This window comes from Vicugna pacos, chromosome 2, assembly GCF_048564905.1.
Source record: "Vicugna pacos chromosome 2, VicPac4, whole genome shotgun sequence".
NCBI lineage: Eukaryota > Metazoa > Chordata > Mammalia > Artiodactyla > Camelidae > Vicugna > Vicugna pacos.
Window position 1 is genome coordinate 4,430,998 of NC_132988.1, and position 16,207 is coordinate 4,447,204.

Below are 16,207 nucleotides of genomic sequence, written 5' to 3' on the forward strand. Positions count from 1 at the left end.
GGACGCATTCACTTTATTATCTCCTCCTCACTCTGCGGCTCGTTTTCTTCTGGTTTCAGCCTCTCCTTTCCTGCAAGCCAGTCTTTTCAGGGACACAGCTCTTTCGTGTAACTGCCTGAGTAGGGATGTGAAAGTTGGATGTGCGTCCTTTTGTGGTGAATGCCCTTCTCATAGCACTCACCCAAGGGTCAGTAGTCGGCATGGATAAAGATTTTCCTTGACGAATTTTATCAGCTCCTCAATGAAATTGTTTATTCCCCCTTTCCTTTGCGTAGATGCCCAGGAGTGGAACTGCTCGGTCATATGGTAGTCTTATTTTTAATTTCTTGAGGAAGCTCCGTACTGTCCTCCACAGGAGCTGTTCCAGTTCACATTCCCACCAACAGCGTGGGAGGGTGTCCTTTACTCAACACTATGTGTTATTATTGGCTTTTTGATAAAAGCCATTCTGACAGGTGTGAGGCGATACCTCGCTGTAGTTTTGATTTGCATTTCCCTGATGGCTAGTGATGTGGAGCACCTTTTCGTGTATGTTTTGGCCATTGGTATGTCTTCCTTGGGAAGATGTCTACTTGGATCCTCTCATGTTTTTTAACTGGTTTTCTTTAATTGAGTTTTATGAGTTTCTTGTGTATGTTGGATGTTAACCCCTTATTGGATATGTGGTTTACGAATATTTCCTCCCAGTGCATAGATTTCCTTCTCTGTTCAGTGGTAATTTCCTTTGCTGTGCGGAAACTTTTTAGTTTGATGTAGTTCCAGTGGTTTGTTTTTGTTTCCGTTGCTGTTGCTGTCAAATCCAAAAAAAAAAAAAATGTTGCCTAGACTGATGTCAGGGAATTTACCCCTTTTGTTTTCTTCTTAGACATTCAGGTCTTAGACATCTAAGACTCTCAGGTCTTCTGTTCAAGTCTCTAATCCATTTTGCGTTAATTTTTGTGTATGGTGTAAAATAGTGGCCAATTTCATTCTTTTGCACATGGCTGTCCAATTTTTCCAACAACATGTATTGAAGAGACTTTTCTTCTATTGTATATTTTTGACTCTTGACAAAAATTGACCATATACACAAGGTTTATTTCTGGACTCTCTTCTCTTCCATTGATCCATTTGTCTGTTTTTTTTTTTTAATGCCAATATCACATTGTTTAGTTACTACAGCTTTGTGATATAGTTTGAAATCAGGAAGTGTGATGTCTCCAGTAGCTTTGTTCTCCTTTCTCAAGACGACTTTGGCTATTCAGGGTCATTTATGGTTCCAAATAAATTTCAAGATTGGTTTTCTCCTCTTCTGGATATATATCCAAACAAATTCATCATCTCAAAGATATAGCTGTACCTCCATGTCCACAGCAGCATTATTTGTAAGAGCCAAGGCATGGGAACAGGCTGTGTCCATCAATAGATGAAAGGATAAAGAAGATGTGGTTTCCCTTTCTTCCTGAAGTATCATTCAGCCTTAGGAAAAAGGAGACTCTGTATTTCCAACAACATGAATGAAACTGAAGGGCGTGATGTTCAGTGAAAGAAGCCAGACAGAGAAAGACAAATACCTCTTGGTATCATTTATGTGTGGAATCTAAAAATAAAGTCCAACTCATAGAAGCAGAGTGTAGAAGGGTGGTTTCCAGGGGCCAGAGGGTGGGGGAAATAAGGAGAATTTGACTAAAAAGGACAAACCTTCCATTATAAGATGAGTGAGATCTGAGAATCTGATGTATAACACGGTGTCTATAGTTGATAACACTGTAATGTATAATTGAAATTTGCTAAGAGAGTAGAACTTACATGTTCTCACCAAAGGGGGGAAAAAGCAGAAGAAAAATAACATGAAGTGATGGACGTGTTAACTCAGTGGGAGGATTCCTTTTACACTGTATATGCACATCAAATTACTGTATTGTACATTTTAAATCTCTTACGATAAGTTCACTTCTCAATTGTAACTCAGTCAAGGGAAAAGATTCAGCCACTGTCTCCAGTAAAAGCCAGCAGCTTGGAGACTCAGAACAAAACATTTTCATTACTGTGTTTCTCTCTCAAGCCTACATGGCTTTCAGAGTACAACTTTTAATTATAATTAATATCCAGATGGTTCTCATGGTTAAGTGCTTATCTCTTAAAGTCTGGAGAGGCAATTTCAGCCAAAGACCTAGAAACACTAGGAAATGCTGTTGCACTGTATTTTATCATTCCTGTCCAGACAGGCAGGGCTGGCCACTGTCTAAGTCTGCTCAGGCAGCCATAACAAAAGCTGCAGACTGGGTGGATTAGAGAACAGAAGTTGATTTTTCACAGCGAGAGGCTGGGACGTCCAGCGTCAGGGTGCGGGTAGATTTAGGTCGAGGTGAGAGCTCTCTTTCTGGCTTACAGACACCTGCCTTCTCACTGTGTCCTCACATGGCCTTTCCCCAGTGCGTACACACACTCAGATGTCTCTCTTTTCTTCTTCTTGTAAGGCCGCTAATTCTGTCTTGAGAAGCCCACCCTCATGGCCCGATCTAGCTCTGATGACCTCCCAAAGACCCCACCTCCACATCCCATAACATTGGGAATAAGGGTTTCAATATTTGAATTTGGGGAAGACACAAACATTCCATCCCTAACACCCACCCTGAAGTTGGTTCCAGAGTTACCAAAAGTAACAACTGGTTTTGAGATTGTACTTCAGTTCAGAACTGTGAACTGCCTCATGAGCTCTGAGTTTGACAGGACTTGTAAGTAAATGGTAGCTGCTGCTGCTTCCAAGGTCAATGTTAGGCTAGCAGTAGCCATCTCATTCCGCATCAGATCTAAATAAGTCTCTGAGATCATTCACTGCAATCTTGGGTAGCGACGAATTTTTATTAGTCTTGGGTACTTCTGTGGACTCCAGATTAGGACAAAATTCAAGAATAGCAGTCCAAGAGGCAGATGGCGGGTAGAGACAGTGGGTTGACTATACAGATCGAGTTTTGGCCCATTCTGAAAGTACATTAAAACTACAATTAAAAGTTTGAAGAAAAAAGCATACACCAAGAAATGTGAACAGAAGAATATATCAACAACATTGTTGGAAGCTGGAAAGGACGTGGACCAGAGATCCTTATTCAGGGCACTCCAGGCACCCAGTCCTCACCTCAAAATCTTCACATGGCTAGGCTACTCATAGCACCAAATAGCTTTGTAACTTGGGGTACAGGGAATACTGAAATAAAAAGGATGCACTGAAAGCTGCTTAATAAATAGTCAGAAACCTAGATCCCCTTTCAACTCCACCTCTCCAGAAGCTGGTCCATCCCCAAACCCAGGAAGACTGAATGTTTGTTTTATGGACAAGAAAAAATAGAAGATTCATAGATTTGGAGAAATCTGTTGAGTGGATGAGCACAAATGAAAAATAGGGGGAATTAAATGAACATATGAACACTAAGTGATAAATTCTGAGGCCCTATTGCTGCTCCATCTGGGTTCTTAGAACACTGAAAGCCAGGGAGTCATTCTCCAGGAAGCTGGAATTTCCAGAACTTGAACTCTGAGCAGCCTTAGAGGGAAAGACCTAAAGACACAGGCACTGAAGTTTTCCCAACAAAGACTCATCCAGGTGACCCAACAGAGAGATCTGAAAGAAAGAGAATGGCTTTACATCTTTGGGTCTGAGAGGTGGGTCTTAATTATGATTCTAGGAAGTCCTTACGTTTACTCAGATCCCTCCCAGACAGGAAGAATTAGAGTCAAGAGTGAGTAAACTTGGGTTCTATGTAAGGCTGGGAGTGTATCAAAAATATGGGTCCTCACCAGAGATGACGCTACAGAAACGATAGTTTATGAGCTGAAGAGGGTTATAAGATGGCAGCTGATAAAAAGCACATAGGCTGACATTCCAGAAAGAGCAACTGGAACTCGATGAAGCTACATTTCAAAGTAGAAGAGGAAGTTTCAATGTCTCAATTCCACCAAACATCCGCCGGCCACAGACCTAGGCTTACTTCCGGGAGTCATACAAAGAAACAGTGCTGAAGTCCCAGCGGCAGAGCTCACAGTAGGGAAGGGGCATTTCCTCCTGCATTTTGGTTAATCTGTTAATCTTCCCTCTTGGGCTAGGAACGTGGAGGTCGAGGTCCATATCAAAACACAGGTCCAGTTTAGCTCCCTGTGGAGTTCAGCATGGCGCTGCTGTTCAGCACATGACCCTTCCACCGGCACGGTGGGCAGAATAAGAAGTCCTTGGACCTCGCATTCAACATCCTCTCCAGAGCAGGAGGCAGTGGGGGGTGTACAGAGAATCAACCGTAATTTCTGGGAAGTACACCAGCCACAAAAAGAATGATAGACAGAGAGGCTAAGCCACCAAACAGACAGATCCACACAGAAGACGAGCTCCCAGCTGTGTCAAGGCCACCACCAAGAACGAGCTAACACGTTGGAGGGAAAGGTTGCAGGAAGGCTAAAGAAGCTTTATGAATTATTCTCTGAACAAGGAAAATTGGAGGCTTTGGTCACATTCTCAGGGGTGAGTCGTATGTCAGACCCTGAGAATGACAAAACACGCTGGACATAAGCAGGTAGAAGGAGAAAGAATCAGAGAAGCAGTCATGACTTGCACATGCTTAAATGCTTTGTGAAAGAGAATGAGAATTGTTTCAGAGATCCACTGCATCCGTGCTGCGATCAGCTCACAAAGGCAGGACGGATCCCACCCAGAACCTGGTTCCGATGGAGAGATTTAGCATCGCTGCACACACACTGAGAGGGTGTGAAAGGTTTATTGCTGACACAATGAGACTTTCTGGGGAAACTTTTGCAGGCTCCCAAGCAGGTCTGAAAGTGGCTTTAGAAATTGCAGGGAAAGGAGACAGGCTTTGCTCCTATTGTAATTAGGCGGCAGGGATGGGTGAGGAGTCAAGCTGGCGGATCACAACTTGCAGGGTTCAAATTTACTGCTGATGCCAAAGGAGGGAAAACTGGACTTTCTTATCAGCTTATTCAGATGAAGGGCAGAGGGGGAGGCGACGGGTGGGATTTGAAAACTGTTGGCAAACATCAATCCTGGAGTCAGCGTCTTTGTGAGAACCTAGCATCCTTAATGTTGACATGGCAAGAACTACCCTTGGAAAGGAAAATCTCACTTTTGGAGATGAGATGGTGAGGAACTCAGAGAGAGCGAACTGTCATCTCCTCGGGATTCTGCGACTATGTTTTTGCATGATAAATGAGGCGACTTAGAAATATCCAGTTATCTCAATTCCTAAATTAAACAAAGATTGTCTCAAAGGTGGAACCTTGGAGGAATATTATAATTCGCTTGTACAGCAGCTAATACAACATTAGTGCTCGAAGAGTTAAATAATAACTAAGTCAGAGGAATATTTTTGCCACCATTTCAGTTCTAAATCAGATAAAATTCACAATGAGCTGGACGAATATGCAAATGTGCACTGGGTTTCAGTCACATCAAACCAATCTGGATAATTCAAGAAATGCCCTTGATTCAAAGATGCCTTTTTTAATTTTTATTAAAAGCTAAAAAATAGAGCTGCCATAAGATCCAGCAATCTCACTCCTGGGCCTATATCCAGAAAAGATGAAAACTCTAATTTGAAAAGATACATGAACCCCAGTGTTCACAGCAGCACTACTTACATAGAAGCAGCCTAAATGTCCATCAGTAGACAATTGGCTTAGGAAAATGCGGTATGTGTGTGTGTATATATATATATATATATATATATACACGCGCATATGTGTGTGTGTGTGTGTTTTGTATAAAATGGAATATTAGCCATAAAAAAGAAGGAAATAATACTATTTACAGCAACACGAATGGACTTGGAGATTGTCATACTAAGTGAAGAAAGAAAGAGAAAGACAAATACTATGTGATATTACTCATATGTGGAATCTAAAAAATGATACAAATGAACTTATTTACAAAACAGAAACAGACTCACAGACACAGAAAACAAACTTACAGTTACCAAAGGAGAAAGAGGGAGAAGGGATAAATTAGAAGTTTGGGACTAGCACATGCAGACCACTGTACATAAAATATATAAACAAGGACCTACTGTATAGGCATTTAATATTTTGTAATAAGCTATAATGCAGAAGAATCTGAATATATATATTTATATGTATATATAACTGAATCACTTTGCTACACCCCCGAAACATTGTAAATCAACAATATTTCAGTAAAAGTAAATTTTAAAATTTAAGAATTTAAAGATGTCTTTAAGTTGGAAAGTTCCCAGATGCCAGATTTAAAGGCATAGTGCCTTTCAATACTTATGTGATAATGCTGTTTTTGAATTACTGCTCATTTTTGCATAATCGTCCATGTACCTAAGAAAATATGCCTCTGTCTTGTAATTATAATGTGGTTGACTTAAAGTTCTCTATTAATGAGTCCCAGTCAGGGCTCAGGGATTTTTTTTTTTTTGAGGAAAAAAAAAGGTGAAATAACACAGATCTGTCAGAAATAACACCTGCTAAGTGTTAAAATGGAGGGACATAAATAAATACGCATCTTTACTATCATTCTTGCAAGAGCATATATTTATTTTAGCTTTGAAAATTTTGTGTGACTCTGGGACTGACCCCTGAAACTCTGTATTATAAAACTGAGTGCAGTAAAGTGACTGTTGGTTTGCCTGATAATCCTGCAAAAATGATTGGTGATGGACGCAAGTTAGAGACAAGAAGAAATATAATAACCACCCCCAGTAAAATTTTTCAGTTAGAAATTTTACTTATATATACCTAATAGAGGAAACTGTGGAAAACACTGAAAATATAAAGAGGAAATGTAAATTATATAATCCTATCAGGTAATAATATCTACTGTTAACCTCCTGGAGCTTTACTTCCAATAATGTAAGTTTTTATGTGTGTGAGAGAATGTGTTCTCTAAAACACTGCTTTATGCCTTGTGTCTGTATACACAGATAAACATGCAAATAGAGATACACTTCTAGCTTTCATTTTGCATGGTGCTATGCTGCATTTTTCCATGCTATTAGATTTCCTTCAAAAATACTAATTTTATGTGATTGAACGTGATCTTCCATATTATCAATATACCACAATTTATTTAACTTTTAACCCTATGTTTGGACATTTCATTTGTGGCCAGGAAGAGGGCTGAATTTCGTCTTTGTCATAAATAATATTTCAATGACCATACTTGTATATAAAAATTTGTACTAGTCTCAGAGTATTTCCTTTGGCTATAAGTAGTGCTTTATTAGGTCACAGTATTTTGCCATTACATTCATACCCAAATCTCTTCACAAAGGGGTCACATTGTGTTGGCAGTCCATCTAAAGCCCTTTCTACTGTACCTCCACCATCACTGGATATTTCCTTTTGAAAAAATAACTTCAACAGTATTATACAGAGACATGATACACCATTTCAAGGTTATCTTAGAATTTTTATGATTATAGGCCAGATGTATTTCCCTTTTGTGAATTCTACCTCTAAGTTTTTTCGCTATTTTTATATTGAGTAACCAGAACACTTTTAATGATTATTATTCATTTATAAGCACAAGGTTTTAACATTGTTTTCTTACGTAATTTTAAATTCTTCATTAGCAAATAAGGTTGCTTCAACTGGGCAATAATAACTCTCCAAAAATCCTAAATACACACAATTTTCGACATCGAGAAAACATTTGAAGGACATTTTTTGCTTTCTTCATTCCCGGTGACCTCTGGGCAGACTTTCTGGGCTTGTGTCTCCAGCTGGAGGAGAGCACATACATCTTGTATGGCATCTGGGGGCTTCATTTTTCCCTGACAGCCCGTCTTCCTGAGCCCTCACTGTGCATAATAGATGTGCCCACTTACACAAGTACAATGAAATGTGAGCAACTGTGGAAAAGCTCTCTTTTGTGGGGAAGGAGGGCCACACATGTCTTTGGAATGGAAGGAATGTGACCCTACATGGACAGGAGTCACATTCTCTATCAATAGGGCCCTATGGCAGTAACTTCATCAGCCTGGGCTATTATGTTCATTTTCAGGGAATAACAAAAGAATTGCTACATTTTTTGTAAATTTCTGCAGAGGGCGGGAAGACGTTCATGAAGTAAGATCTGGTGTTGAAATTACAAACGTGACATTGTATCAGGAATGCCACGTCCAGAATCTGCCCTTTGACAGCAAGACAGTTCTTGACCTTTGGCTTTTTACAAATTGTGGTTAAACTAAAACACTGTCTGGAAATCCTCCAGTTCACATCTGCATGATATTGCAACTATGTTAAGAAAAGGGAAATAAAGGTATGAAAAATAAACACAGATGCATTATTTTTTATAACATTAGTGTGGAGAAGGAAACTTTTCTAACCCTCACGTAAAGTGTAGAAATCATTAAAGTAAGTGATAAAATTATCAGGGAGTTTCTTTTAAATGCCATTACAAGAAAAAACTAATCACAAAGTGATCAAAAGAAAGACAAGTGTCCAACTTAAAAATATAAAGAAACTTCGTTGCAGGCAATCTGTAATCTTCCCAATACACTAATACCTAGGAATTCAGACAAAAGCCAGCAACTCAATAGAAAAATAAGCAAAGACGCGCATGATTCTTTGACAATCAAATAAAAATATTCCCTGAGAAATAAAAAATGTGCAACCTCATTCACGAAAAATAAACCCTAATAAAATACAATAACGTGTTTTGCCTGTATTAATACTGGTCAAAATTCAAAATGTTTGACAATATACTCTGTTGGTGAAGTTGTATGAAAAAAAAAACATTTGCATTCATTTCTGGTGGGGTTACAAAATACCACAGCCTATACAGAGAGCAATTTGATAAAGCTGAACAAAATTAAAAAGCTTTTATCCGGCAAATATCCTTACGAGAAATTACCCTACAGAAGCACCTAAATGATTTTTATGCAGACAGTTATTTTCTTGCAGTACTTTTCCGTCAGCAAATGAACCAGTGACAATTAGTCATGTCCATCTAAAGGGGACTGGATTAAACAGACTATGGTGTTGCTACATATGTAATTTTTTTTCAGTTGAAGACGTTTTTACATGCAATATAATGTATATGTGCAGTCAAACTATAATAATTCTACTTAATAAAACTGAAAAAAGAAAAAAAATTGAAGACTTTTTTATACCTTGATATGGAAAATTCTCCCGGATACATAGTTAAGTGAATAAAACAAAAACAAAATACAACAACACAAACAAGCAGACACAACACATAGTCAACGTACATAACAGTGTCACACCATTTGTTTAGGAAGGTAATGATATATATTTACATTTGCCTGTATTTACATGAACACTGGAAGTTTACACAGGAACACAAAAAACCTGGTTCCCTAAGGGAATTCAGTCGACTCAGGGTGGCCAGGGACAGGGACAATGACTAGATATCTAACTGCATCTCTTTGTATATGTCACTTGGATTTTTAAACTTCACAAAGGCACTACAAACTCAAAAAAAAAACGTTTTTAAATTCAATACATATAAAATATTTTGCCAAACCTCAGAATATTACAGAATAGAAATATTGTGTAGTAGGCATTCAATGACTATATGTTGAGAGCATGAATGTGTTAGAATAAAATTTGTCTCTTCCATAAACAAATGCAAGGAAGGACAGAAAGGAGGAAGTTTAAAAGACAGATAAGGGGAGGAGAGAAGAATAAATTCCATGTGACTTTCATGTTCACACCTTCTATTTTTGTTTAAGGTTAATTTTAAATATGACATTTGTTGTCTTATCAGAAAACATTTCATCTGAGTGCCAACAGAAATTCTTTGAGTAACACTGTATCAAGCAAGAAGCATTAGAGCCTTTTATGAATACACATGGTGTAATTATTGAGATACTATTCAAATATATATATATATATATATACCCACTGAGTGTACAAGTTCATTAAATTCTTCATACAAAAGAAAATTTGAGGTGAGTAGCACTATTCCTCAATTTAGAGTTTTCAATCAAAAAAAGACTTGATTTCAGTTTTCTGAATTGATTTCCCAGACTTGTATTTCTGTTCAACCTGGCTGTGTGTTTGATTTATTTCAGCCTCATTTTTTCACGTGACTCTTTAAGAGTGTATGAGAAATGTGTTTCATTTTCCATGTACGTAGGGACCAGAATTATTGGATTTTTATTACTAATACTAAAAATTTTACCCATAATGCCAGAAGTAAATTTCAGGCAGTATAATGCCATTAGAAAGATTCAAAGGGTGAAAAATGAGACATTGTTGAGAAGGTGGGAGATTGCATGGGTCCATCATCCCGGCTGTGAATCTTTGCTCGGGGTAAGTTTTGCTGAGTAGTTAGTTCCTCACTGAGCTTTAATCACACATATTCATATTTAATTAACTGTTAAGTAGATCCAGCAATGGATGGGGAAGGCTCCAGCTGCAGAGGTGTGAAAGTCTATCCTACAGAGAGCTCGCTGTCCGGAGTGCACATAGATACATAGGGGAGGCAGGCATTAACATTCAGACCACAGAACGTGGGTGAGTGAGGGGTGGGAGGGTTGAGGGCGCTGGATTTGTGGTCCAGCAGGATGTCACCAATGGATGGACAGCTTGGCCATGGGACCCCCGTTCCCCTCCTTCCCCACCCAGAGTGTTCATTGTGCTTATCCTGAACCTGATGGGTCATTGTAGACTGAGTTTATCCAGGCAAATAGCTATCACCATTGTAAATCTCCAGGTCGAGATGGGCCACACCTGGACTTCATGGAGAAACCCCCGCACTCCCGCATCACCCTGGGAGGTGGAGACCAGGCACTCACCAGGGGCTGGAGCTTGATGCTGTGTCTGGGTCTGGCTGGGGTCCCTTAGAGAAGTGTTGGATTTTTAATATTGATCTTTATATAAATTTTATCCTGAATGTGCAAATGAGAAGGAGGCATTCTGTATCCAAGACAGACAATTATTTTTCACTTAAAAAGCAAATAATGCCATTGTGGTCCCTCACAGCTGGATTCTTACCCCAAAGGTGACTGAAGGAAAGTCAGGGAAAATGTCCTACCTGCGCAAACTTCTACAACTCCAAAGGAACGGGAAATAGTGCATTTTCTCTGCGTCCAGTAGATAGACAGCTATCTGCCGACCCTTTTGAAAAGAGAGGATTAAGAAAGAATAATAACTTTTGCTCTTTTGGGAAGTAATGGCAAGAATCCTGGATTCTCACCCTGAACTTCTGGAATGCAAATGCATCTTTCCAAGGGCCAGATAAACACTGAATGTCTCCTGCTTCTGGGACCTAGAGAAGCTGCCAAGTTCTGGGTTTCATAGGATTTGGAATGTAAACAGCTGGGAGGAGAGTTTTCCAGTCTTTCTGGCACCTTGGGACTTAACCTAGGGACAGAGTCCAAATTGCCACAGGTCTGATTCTCCTAATACATGCAGGGTAAAAGGCTTCCAGGAAAAAAAAAACAAACATTGCCTATCTTTACGTCCTGTACGCTTCCTTGTCTCAGAAGGCTGCAGCTTTGCACAGGGGCACTGAGAAATCTGGGGAGTTCTATTTCCCCACAAAAAGGAGGAGGTATATTTTTACTCAGGATGGAGAATAGAACCTCGGTATTTGACACCAGTATCCCAGCATCATTTCTGCTCTCCCTCCTCAGTTATGTGGTAAAACGGGGCTTCATGGCCCCTTGAAGTTGGCCACAGTCATGTGATTTGTGTCAGCCGATGACGTGGGAGTGGAGGAGTGGGTGTCATTTGCAGGTAGAAAGCTTGAAAAAACAGAGCCCTGTGACCCTATCCCTAAGTGGTAGACAATCTGACCCCTGCATCCATGTCAAACTTTTTCAGTGTTTACTTCCACTCTTACTTAATTACTACATAAACCACGCCCTGGAGTGACTGTAGAAGAGTAAAGTGACTGAGTTCTCTTCTTTATGTCTGCATGCGTGCTATCCCTCAGTTCAGTGTTTTAAGACACCTTTACTCAGATCTAATTGGACCTGCTCTCGGGCAACAGAAAGATCAACATATTGATGAACAAGTGCTGTGAGTTGATGATTAAAATAGAGCAACGTATCAAATCACACAAGTATGCTTTTGCACATAAAAGCTAGTCAACTTGGGAGAAATAAAGACACTCTGGATATTAGTCTGAACCTTCTCTCTAATTTTACAACAATTTAGCTCAAACTAAAAATATAGAAAGGGGATATTTGGTGTGTGTTTTGGAAAGATCATGGATCTTGTACTGTGAGGGTGACTAGACAAGGAAGACAGAGACCTGCATTCTGCTCTTTCAGAGAAGGACATAAACCCCGCCTTTCAGCACAAGGCTCAGAACGACAGAAGAAATTGGGCACCGCACACAAACACTGTCATACAGTTGTGAAAATCCGAAAAGAAGACTGTTCAAACTCTAAATCATTCTCAAAAATTAGAATGCAGTATGAGCTTGTTGTTTATTCATTCTACATACATTAGTATCTGCAAATCTCAAAATTCCAATTGATCCCTTCTAGATAAACAACAAGTTCATACTGTATAGCACAGCAAACTAGATTCAATATCCTGTAGTAATTTATGGTGAAAAATAATATGAAAATGAATATATGTATGTTCATGTAGGACTGAAGCATTGTGCTATATGCCAGAAATTGACACAACATTGTAAACTGACTAGACTTCAATAAAAATACATTTTAAAAAAAGAATGCAATTGGCTAGGTATGTATTTAGCTATTCCAAATAGGTAATTTGGAATAATGTATTTAACCTCTTGAGACCTCTGTTACATTATCAGAGATTAAATTTTAAAACGCATTATATTTTAATTCTCAAGTTGACGTTTGGGCCAAATGCTCTATTACTAAAGTGTCTTCTTTATATTAGACCTTTCATTTATGATGCACGAGGGAGCAAAGGAGTGTGGTTTTTTGTTTTTTCTTAGTATCTATTAGTATCTAAGTAGGCTTTTTTCTTTTTTCAATCTCAGAAAAGTGAGTAAGAACAGACATCAAGTCCAGACCAGACTTTCCTGACTCCGGTTCCCACACCGGTTCCTGGGAAAGGGTTTCCTCCCTCATTGAGAATGTTCTATGAATCAACCCACCAAGGGCCCTGGGATTCCAGAGGAAGTTTTGCAATGATACGCTGAGGTTTTGGCTCTGAGGAAGAAAGCAGGAATTTTAAGAGTTTTGACATATTATGTGTCATTCTACTATAAGTTAAAAAATATATATGTTCAGAAAAAACTTTCCCCCAATACCCTAGCACTAAATGCATCACAGAGACCTCGTACGGGACTTTAAAAGAATCCCACCCTGAGCCCCAACCCCGAGAAGATCTCATGGTACCTGCTTTAAACTACACTGGGAGCAGGGAACTTGAAGGTCACCCAACACATTCACATTCCAGGCATCTGTGACCTGGAATGGGACCCCGTTTCCTCACAACATGGCAAAACTGTCCCTCCCAACTCTCCGACAGACTTGGGATATTTTAAGTCATTCCTGGTGACATCATATCGCACAGAATAGAAGGTCCATAATAAGAAAATAGACTAATTCTGTCCTCTCTTCACCTCCTTTCCTCATTGCCTCCCAGACCAACAACACAACAATTTTGGTGATGTTTCTGAGAAGGAATATGACTGGGCCTGTCATTTTAAAACAGGAGGTGTTGAAGCTGTTTCCTTAGACTCAAGCCTCATGATGCTACATTGCATTACTTCCAAAGAAGAGAGGCTAACATTGTCTGTTAGTTTTTTTAATCTACCACGTCACATCTCTGAAATTATTGAAATAATGGATGTAAAAATATCTGGAACAGCGTCTGGCACTGAGAAGCCAGTTAATAAATATATGTTCTATAAAGGATAACTGACACTATTAAATTTTTTTTAAAGCAAAAACCCTTATTTAATAAATGGTGCTTCCCAAACCTAGGTCTTCTAGAGACTTAAAAAACAGTATCATATTTTACTCAAAGCCAATGACTTCTGCTGTCACCTCCAGGCAAAATCAACTGTCACATCCACATGGCTGAGAGACTCAGCTGCTGAGAGCCGTGGCTTTCTAACACCATAGGAACTTTACATCAATAGAAGAATACGAAAATATGACACATTTGGCTGCTAATTTACATGGTAAAACTATGTATCACTTATACGGTGACTCTTTCCTAAGAGTTATCTTCAAATCCTATAAGAAATTAAAATATTTTCAAAGATAGTTCCTCCTTTTCCACAAATTTCCCATCTTTAGGATAATTACGATAAATTAAATGTGTTCCTATTTCCAATAATTTGTTCAGGAACAAAATACTAGTTAAGGTAAAGACCTTTTTAGGACCTAAGGTTATGATAAACATGAACCGAAGTTGCTCAGCCATGTACCTGTCGAATCTAACTCTGAAAATGAAGTAACAGGTTATAGTATAATTCAACAAGTGATGAAAATATAGCTCACCTTGAATTATATTCCTTATGTTGACTGCTTGTCAACATTAGCAATTTTACCAAGATAAATAAATATGCAGTTGGAGACAAAGAACATACAATAAAAAATTTGGCATGCTGTACTTCTTTTGCTCTACAGGCTTCTATTTTTTTCAATGATAACAGGTCTGCCTGTGTTATTTCAGAGCCCCTCAGACGTCAGAGGGAGCTCTGTGTGCTAACGGGTCACATGGGCAGTAAGCAAAGAGGTCGGTGGTGTGTCTCAAGGATACCAGGCAGGCCAGGATGCCCTTCCAGACCCTCACATGCACTGACCTATTGATGCCTGGCAGTCTAGAATACTTTATCCCTCAGATGAGAGGTTCTAAGTAAGAGTGTCCTTCAATGTTATAAAAGACTCTATTTAAAAATACAGATGTCCAGTCCCCATCCCGAACTACTGACTCAGAATATCTGGGGGTTGGATAAAGTAGGTGTGAAAACTTTGATCTCTACTAATTCCCAAACCCTCTCTCCATCTCACCCACATTCCTGGCAGAGCTCTCTCCCAAAGCTACATTCAAACATTTATATTTCAGTATGAATTACTTGGAAGAACATTTTGAAGAGAAAATGGAGAGTCCATCATGGTAGCTCTGGAAAAACCAACTGTAAGTTTCAGAAAAGGGTTGACTTCCATCTCATGGGTTGGGTCTAGCAGAAACTTAGGAGAAAATAAAATATCACAGGACTTCACAAACTGAACAAGCCCTCAGCTTTTTTGTTTTTTCACAAAGAAACTCTAAAACTCTAAAACAATACATTTTTGTAATAGCTTGAAAGACTTTCAAAAATTGCACACTAGAGTAAAAGTCAAGTAGAAAAATTAGAAAAAGGCCCCTTGCCCACAAATGGATAACAGTTAATATAGAGAGAGAAATATTTTGCAGGGCTTTGAACAATTACAAAGCACCTTTCACATATTTCATGTCATTCATGCATCAAAGCAACCTTATTGTTTGGTAGAATTCGGTGCAAGTAGAGAGTGATTAACACTATGTTATAGATGAAGAGTTTCCAAGAGGTTGGGTGGCTTTGCCAGTATCCCATCTCCAGGATCCAAGAGTCTGTGCTTGAATCTGTTTGCCTAATGATAAATAATCCACTTATTAAATCACAGCGCTCCCTGGAAAACAAGTAGAACTTGATCAATTAGTGTAATATTCCTGCCTTTGCAGTCTAACAAATTAAAACATTCCTCTTGGGTCTCTCATTAAACCCAGAGGATCGTCTTGCTAAGTGTTTCTTAGCCAAGTTCCCAATTTCTGTTAGTGGCGTGGAGAACGTTTGGATGCTCTTCTCCCTTTGCTGCTGCAGGAGGCAGGGGCTGTGTCAAGCCCTCTCCTTCAACTGCTTCCACGTCATTGCGTCACAGGGAATATCTGTTAGAACATCACCTAGCGTCCCAAGTTAAACCGGAAACCAATCTCAGGTTCCCAGATTGTCTTGGGAGTCCCATCGTTTGCTGTCTGTATCCAGCAGAGGTGAGATCAAAGCCAACATCTAACATTTGACTCTCCTTTTTCTGCTTCAGTTTCGTCTCTCCCCCTTTTATTCTTATCAGTCTAGCAAAATATCTATTGGTTGTGTTGATCTTTACAAAGCACTAACTTTTAGTTTCATTGATTTTCTCCACGTTTCTCTCTTCTCTTTGGTTGATTTCCACCCTGATTTTATTGCTTCCATCTTCCTCTTATTGGCATTGGATTTGCTGCTCTGATTTTTCTAGCTTCTTACAGTGAAAGCTGAGATTATTGATTT

General features: G+C 39.2%; 1 long non-coding RNA gene across 2 annotated transcripts in view; it reads right to left on the bottom strand.

The window, feature by feature from the left end:
- Positions 1-2,825: 2,825 nt before the first annotated feature.
- The window catches only part of LOC116276696 (uncharacterized), a 53,721-nt gene continuing 40,339 nt past the window's right edge, over positions 2,826-16,207 (bottom strand). For both annotated transcript variants that reach the window (XR_012077937.1, XR_012077942.1), the window contains 2 exons: positions 11,009-11,091; positions 2,826-2,964 (listed from right to left, as the gene is read on the bottom strand). This is a non-coding gene — a long non-coding RNA (uncharacterized lncRNA). The remainder of the gene's footprint in view (positions 2,965-11,008; positions 11,092-16,207) is intronic.